Raw genomic sequence first — 6,579 nt, forward strand, 5'->3', positions numbered from 1 at the left:
TTGATGTCTCTGAAACTATTGTGCTTCAAAAGTTATTTTATACAATCATTAGTAATAACAGTACAGAAGAAAATGTGAGCCAAAGAGAATACAGGCAATGTTGTGTAAGTGAAAAGTACATGGGACTAGGTTCCACTACCTATTAGTTTTATGCCTTAAACAAGTCACTTTCACATTCTGAACTTTAATGTCTTTATCCTTCAGTTGAGAATATTTAACACATCTGCCTTTTATGTCTCATGCCATTGATGGTGGGCTCAAAGGAGGTGGCATATTTAAAAATGCTAAACTTCCATAAAAGCTACTCAAATGTTAGTTGTTATTATCAGTAGCGTGACTATCACATGCAAATTGGGTTTGATGAAGCAGTAATTTAATCTGAGTGAAATAAAAGGTTTTGGTGACAGAATAAAAGTAGTTTAAAAATCAGTACTTGGTAGTTAGAATAAGCCAAAAATCAGACTGTGTTATGAAATACAGAGGCCTAGACAAGAAGTTTCAATACGACTATTTGCAACATATTATTTAGAATTTCTGAGTAGTATCTTATTAAAATTAACAGTTCTATGCTAATTATTCTATGATATTATTTAGATGATTTGTGCTCCTAAAGAAAATACATCTCAAGATGAGAAAAAAAAGTTGATACACAGAAATAATAAATTTACATATTTCTACTCCAAAATGTTCAATCATTAAGAAATTCCTTGTGCCACTGGAGAATTATTCTCTACAGTATAGTTTCTGGTGCTTTATTTCATCTAATTTAAGTAGAGGTGGAAATCCAATTGTTAGAATTTTTAAATTGAGCAAAATACTCAATGTTATTCTGCTGAATGTTAAATCCCATTCTTCAGGTGCCTGGAAAATGCTGATATATAGATGGGGCAAATACCCAACAGGCTGATGTCAGGTGAGTGATTAAAGCAGAGACCCATGTTGATTGCCACATTAGTAATAACACAGTACAAAGAGAAAGAACATATAAGATTTAGATATTCTCAGGACCATTGTGCATATTTCTCTCCAATTACCTCTATAACAGATGTCTTTGTTACCTGAAAAAATAGATTGTGTCTATTTTAGAAAATATTTTAATCGTCAATTCATTATGGTATATTTCCAGAATTTATTTACTTTTAATTTTTATAAATAAAAATTGAAGAAAATATGCAAAACTCAGCTTCTTTAAAATGAGAATTAACAGTTCATAAAAACAAAAAACTGATTTTAAAATTTGAATCCAGGAAGGAATGTTTATTTTTAGCTTTCAGGATAGTAAAAAAATTTACTGGCCTTCAAAAGCAATAGGTTTAGAGTTAACTGGGATATGGGATTTAAGATTGATAACATTACTTCTTATTTATTTCCCCCACTCCACTTTAATTCATATAAATACAAAAATAATTTTTTCTAAAGGAGTAAAGCTAGTAGCATTTAGGTTATAATAAAAATTTCTGAAATAAGTCAGATAGAATTCTGATATTTCACAAATAACATTTGAGTAAGAAAAAGCCATATTTTGTTACATTAGTGATATGGTTTGGCTCTGTGTCCCTACACAAATCTTATCTTGTAACTCTCATAATTTCCACATGTTGTGGGAGGGACCTGGTGGGAGATAACTAAATCATGGGGGCGGGTCTTTCCTGTGCTGTTCTTGTGATAGTGAATAAGTCTCATGAGAACTGATGGTTCTATAAAGGGGAGTTTCCATGCACAGGCTCTCTCTCTTCGTCTGCAGCCATCCATGTAAGATGTAACTTGCTGTTTCTTGCCTTCTGCCATGATTGTGAGGCCTCCCCAGCTACGTGGAACTTTAAGTCCATTAAAGCTCTTTCTTTTGTAAATTGCTTGCTCTCTGGTATGTCTTTATCAGCAGTGTGGAAACAGACTAATACAATAAGTAAATCTTCTTGGATGAGAATTTGTGACAGAGAGAAGTGATTTGCCTTTTTACCTGAGGTTTTCTTTCTAGAGTTAGTAATAATAACATTCTGATCATATTATTAGTAATATCTTAAATTCATTTAATGGACATTAAAACATTTTTCTTTCTCTATAAATTTGACATATTCTATTTTCTGGAAATTTCATTTTATCTAAATTTTCAAATGCATTACCATAAGACTGCAATAATGGGCACAATCTGACATTGGAACTGTCCTGAGAAGTTTAGCTAGATCAAATGAATAACAATAACCTTGAATTTTAATGAACATTACAGAATGGAAAATGAGGCATCTGCCCCAATAAGGGAAACAATAACTAAATTCCCTTCAGAAACTAGCTACTCATGCTTTCACAACAGAGATGATCCACTATCTTGGCCTGCACTCCATTAAAAAATGTCTCTCATGAACGTTTATACTCCCCAAACCATTCTCTTGCTACTTACATTTAAATTTCTGTTTATAATACCTGAGTCTTGGAAATGGCTACATGAAGAAATTAAGATAGAAAGTAGCCTGGGGTTGATAATACCAGTAGAAAAACTAGTAAGCAAAAAGAATGTATGCCCTTTTGCAAAAACAAGTGGTTTTTAAAAAATGAACAGAACTTTCAGCATAGTGACTGAAAATTAGAACAATATATTAATTAACAAATAATTATTGAGCACTTCATGGTTTTTTTGGTTGGTAACTAAACTAAGCTAAAGAAAAGCATTAGACATAATTCCCACTTTTTAATATTCTACAGCCAGGACAGAGAGATGTTGGAGAATGTTATGTAAGGAAGCATAATATAGACACATCTAAGCTAATGAAGGAGTATAGAAGTTAATTGGATTATTTGTGTGATCAATTAAAAGAGTATTCCAAGCAGAAGTAATAGAATTTTCAGTGCTCCCATGCTAGAAGAGACCATGGCTCAAAGTATTAGAAAAATTCCAGTAGAAGTGTAGTCAAGATAGAAATTGTCAAAAACAACAGATGCTGATGAGGTTGCAGAGAAAAGGGGACACTTGTACATTGTTGGTAGGAATGTAAATTAATTCAGCCACTGTGGAAAGCAGTTTGGATATTTTTCAAAGAACTTAAAACAGAGCTGCCATTTGACCCAGCAATCCCATTACTGGATGTATATCCAAAGGAAAATAGATCATTATATCAAAAGGACACATACACTCATATGTCCAACACTGCGTGATTCACAATGGCAAAGACATGGAATCAACCTATGTGTCCATCAGTAGTGGACTGGATAAAGAAAATGTGGCACATATACTCCATGAAATACTATATAGCCATAAAAAAGAATAAAATCATATCCTTTGCAGCAACATGGATAGAGGTGGAGGCCATAATCTTAAGTAAATTAATGCAGGCACAGGAAACCGAATACTTTATGTTCTCACTTAAATACTGAACATACATGGACACAAAAAGTGGAACCAATACACGCTGCAGACTACCAGTAGGGGAGAGAGTAAGGGGGGCGTGGGTTGAAAAACTACCTGCTGGGTACTATGCTCACCATCTTGGTGCGATATACCCATGCAACAAATCTGCACATGTACCCCTTGTGTCTAAAATAAACATAGAAATTTAAAAAAAATCTCAAACTCAGGAAGATGTACAGTTATGTAAGACTTAAAATAAGTATTTATAATAATGAGACTTTTATTAGGAATACATTCTAGTCTCTATACATTCTATAGTTTTGCCCAAAGGAAAATTTGTATTTCTTTTTGTCATTGGTAATTTTTAAAATTTTGTATTATTGTATTTTTACCTTCAAAATCCTCCTTTTGACAACCTTTTTATTTATGACATATAAAATGATTACCAGTGGCTAAAAAATACTAAGATATCTGAATTTGTAAGCAACAAAATTCTATATTCATTTCAGTCAATATACTGTAACACTTGTTTCCTATTGTATTGTTACAACTATTAAGCAAAATTATTAAAAAGCTCTTTGCAGCTTGTTTTGAAAGTCATTTTAATATTTCTGCTGTTTAGAATAGTCCACAAATGAGATAGCTGTGGCGACTTGGAAAGAAAGCAAATGGAAACTAGCAGTGGTTTAAAGTTTTTTAGCAATTTGTATATGTACAACAAATAGCTCTTCTAAGCACATAAATGAATTATACCATACGGAGAAAAGAAGAAATTTGAATAGTGGTATGAGATGATGCCGGAGAGGTGGACAGGAGCAAAAATGTGCAGCTTTTAGGCTATGTTAAGAATCTGAATTTTATCCTTTGAGTAAGTAGAAACCATAGCAGCAGTTGTAAATTGGGAGTGTTTAAAAATGATTAATCTGGTTGCTATTTGAAAAGTGGATTAGAGAAAGGTAATATCTGACTCATGGAGGGGGCAAGGGAAAGGAAAGAGTGGGGCAGAATTTCCAGGTATTTGGTTTGTGTGTCTTGTGTTATAGTTTTAGCATTTGTCTCCTCCAAAACTCATGTTGAAATTCAATTTTCAAAGTGGCAGTGTTAGGAAGTGGGGCCTTTAAGAGGTGAGTGGGACATGAGGCCTCTGTCCTTATGAATGAATTAATTTATTCATGGATTAATAGGTTAATAGATTAATGTATTATTATGGTAGTAGGACTGGTGGCTTTAGTAGAAGAGGAAAAGAGAGCTGAGCTGGCACACTCAGCCCCCTTGTCTCCTGATGCCCTGAGCCACCTTGGGACTCTCTGCAGAGTCCTCCCTACCCCAGCAAGAAGGCTCTCACCAGATGTGGCCCCTCAACCTTGGACTTCTAGGCATCCATAACTATAAGAAATAAATTTCTTTCCTTTATAAATTACCCAGTATCAGGTATTCTGTTATAGCAATAATTGAAATGTGGTACCATATTAACTGAGATAGAAAACACTAGATGATCAGAGGGATAACAGGAATAAAAAAAGATCTTCATTAAAAATGTTAAGCTTAAGGTATCTGTTGAAAAACGAAGTAGAAATCAATCAAAATGCAGGTGTCCTAGTCTAATAGACAGCAGATAAGGTAAATCATATCAAGTGGAGGAATGTAGGGTAGAAATATTAAAAAGTCTTAAGATAAAAAAAGTTCTGAGGAATTGTGTTATTTCTAGCTCAGTCAGCTACACGATAAAAATCACAGATTTGGTGTAAATCTGCCTAGAATAATCAGGAAGGATTTCTGGAATACAGTGATTCAGCTAGATTTTGAAGGATAAACAAGTTTTTCTTATCTACAAGGAGGAAAATAAAATTCGAGGAAGCAAAATGTGTATTGGCACAAAGATGGAAGAAGTAAACAGAATGATCAGAAAACACATAGTCATTTCAGCATATCTATAATTTCATATGTGTGATGGCTGAATATTAGATGTGGAGATGATATATAGGTAGCAACCATATGTAAAGTCTTTGTCTGTTAAGCAAATTAGATTTTTAGCTCCCTGCAGATAATGGGGAGTTAGTGACATATTTCAAGCCGAGGAACAATGTAACTAATCTGCATTTTAGGAAAACAGCTAGCTGCACAATGAAGGAAAAATTCGAGCTGTTTTTCTCTAACTATGTCCCAAGTAACACCAGCTCAGTAAGACAATAATAATTTTTATGTGCAATAAAATAGTTGTATCATCAAGTAAATTTGGAAAATACTGAATTAAATAAAGGTGTCTTTACTGAAAGACTTCTCAGATACTGTAATATGCTAATGTACATTATGAATTCTCAGAATGGAGATGTAAAATTTATAATTTTTCAAAGTTAGTAGACCATGGAACCATTTCCTCAAATAGCAGCCCAAGACTGTTGTTCTGCAAGACACATTTTGAGAAACTCTTGATTGAAATGCTCCAATTTAATAGTGTTTAGATGGTATTGTTTCTTTCTGTATAAACTTTACCATTGTGAAAAACGACACTGAAAACACATGGGTATAGAGAAACGTGGCAGCGGGGTAGGTAGAATCATGGAGTTACAGTCAACTTTCAATTTCTCATTATTTTCAGCTGAGTATTATTAAACACTATAATGTTATCTGAGATAAACCAAAGTGAAGATATGACCATGCATTGAGTTATTAAGGAATTACCATAGATATGCATATTTGTGTCTGTGTCTGTGTGAGGAAACCTGTTTGTCATCATAAAAGCTATTAGTAGACTTGGCTACACTTAATGATAGATTTGATAATTAAAGACCTCAGATGGGAGACACCTAAGAGAGTACCAACCCCCCAATGTTACCCTTTTAGCATTAACCACAAAGGGGGAGAGGGAGGGAGGGAGGGAGAGAAAGAGAGAGAGAGCAGTTAAAAATAAGACAAGAAGACAAGACAAAGCAAACAAAGAGAAAGCATGTTTAACTAACAAGAGTGATCTCTCCTCTCTATTTCTTGGCAGATAATGAACGATTCATTTTTCTCCCAACAGAGCCCATTCTTTTCATTCCCTGTCACTTTTCCTGAGTGAAAGTATTATGCCATTTGCCTCAGACATAAGAAATATCCCTTATCTAGCCTAAATGTTAAACACACATCAAACTATCTGAGTGTCGTGATGGAGTCATCTGGCATTCTGCTTCTTCCTATGCTTTCATTGCACCTTTGCTTAGTTCAGACATCTTTGATTTCTGACTGTGAGAAAA

The sequence above is a fragment of the Pan troglodytes genome, chromosome 7 (assembly GCF_028858775.2).
Source record: "Pan troglodytes isolate AG18354 chromosome 7, NHGRI_mPanTro3-v2.0_pri, whole genome shotgun sequence".
Classification (NCBI taxonomy): Eukaryota; Metazoa; Chordata; class Mammalia; order Primates; family Hominidae; genus Pan; species Pan troglodytes.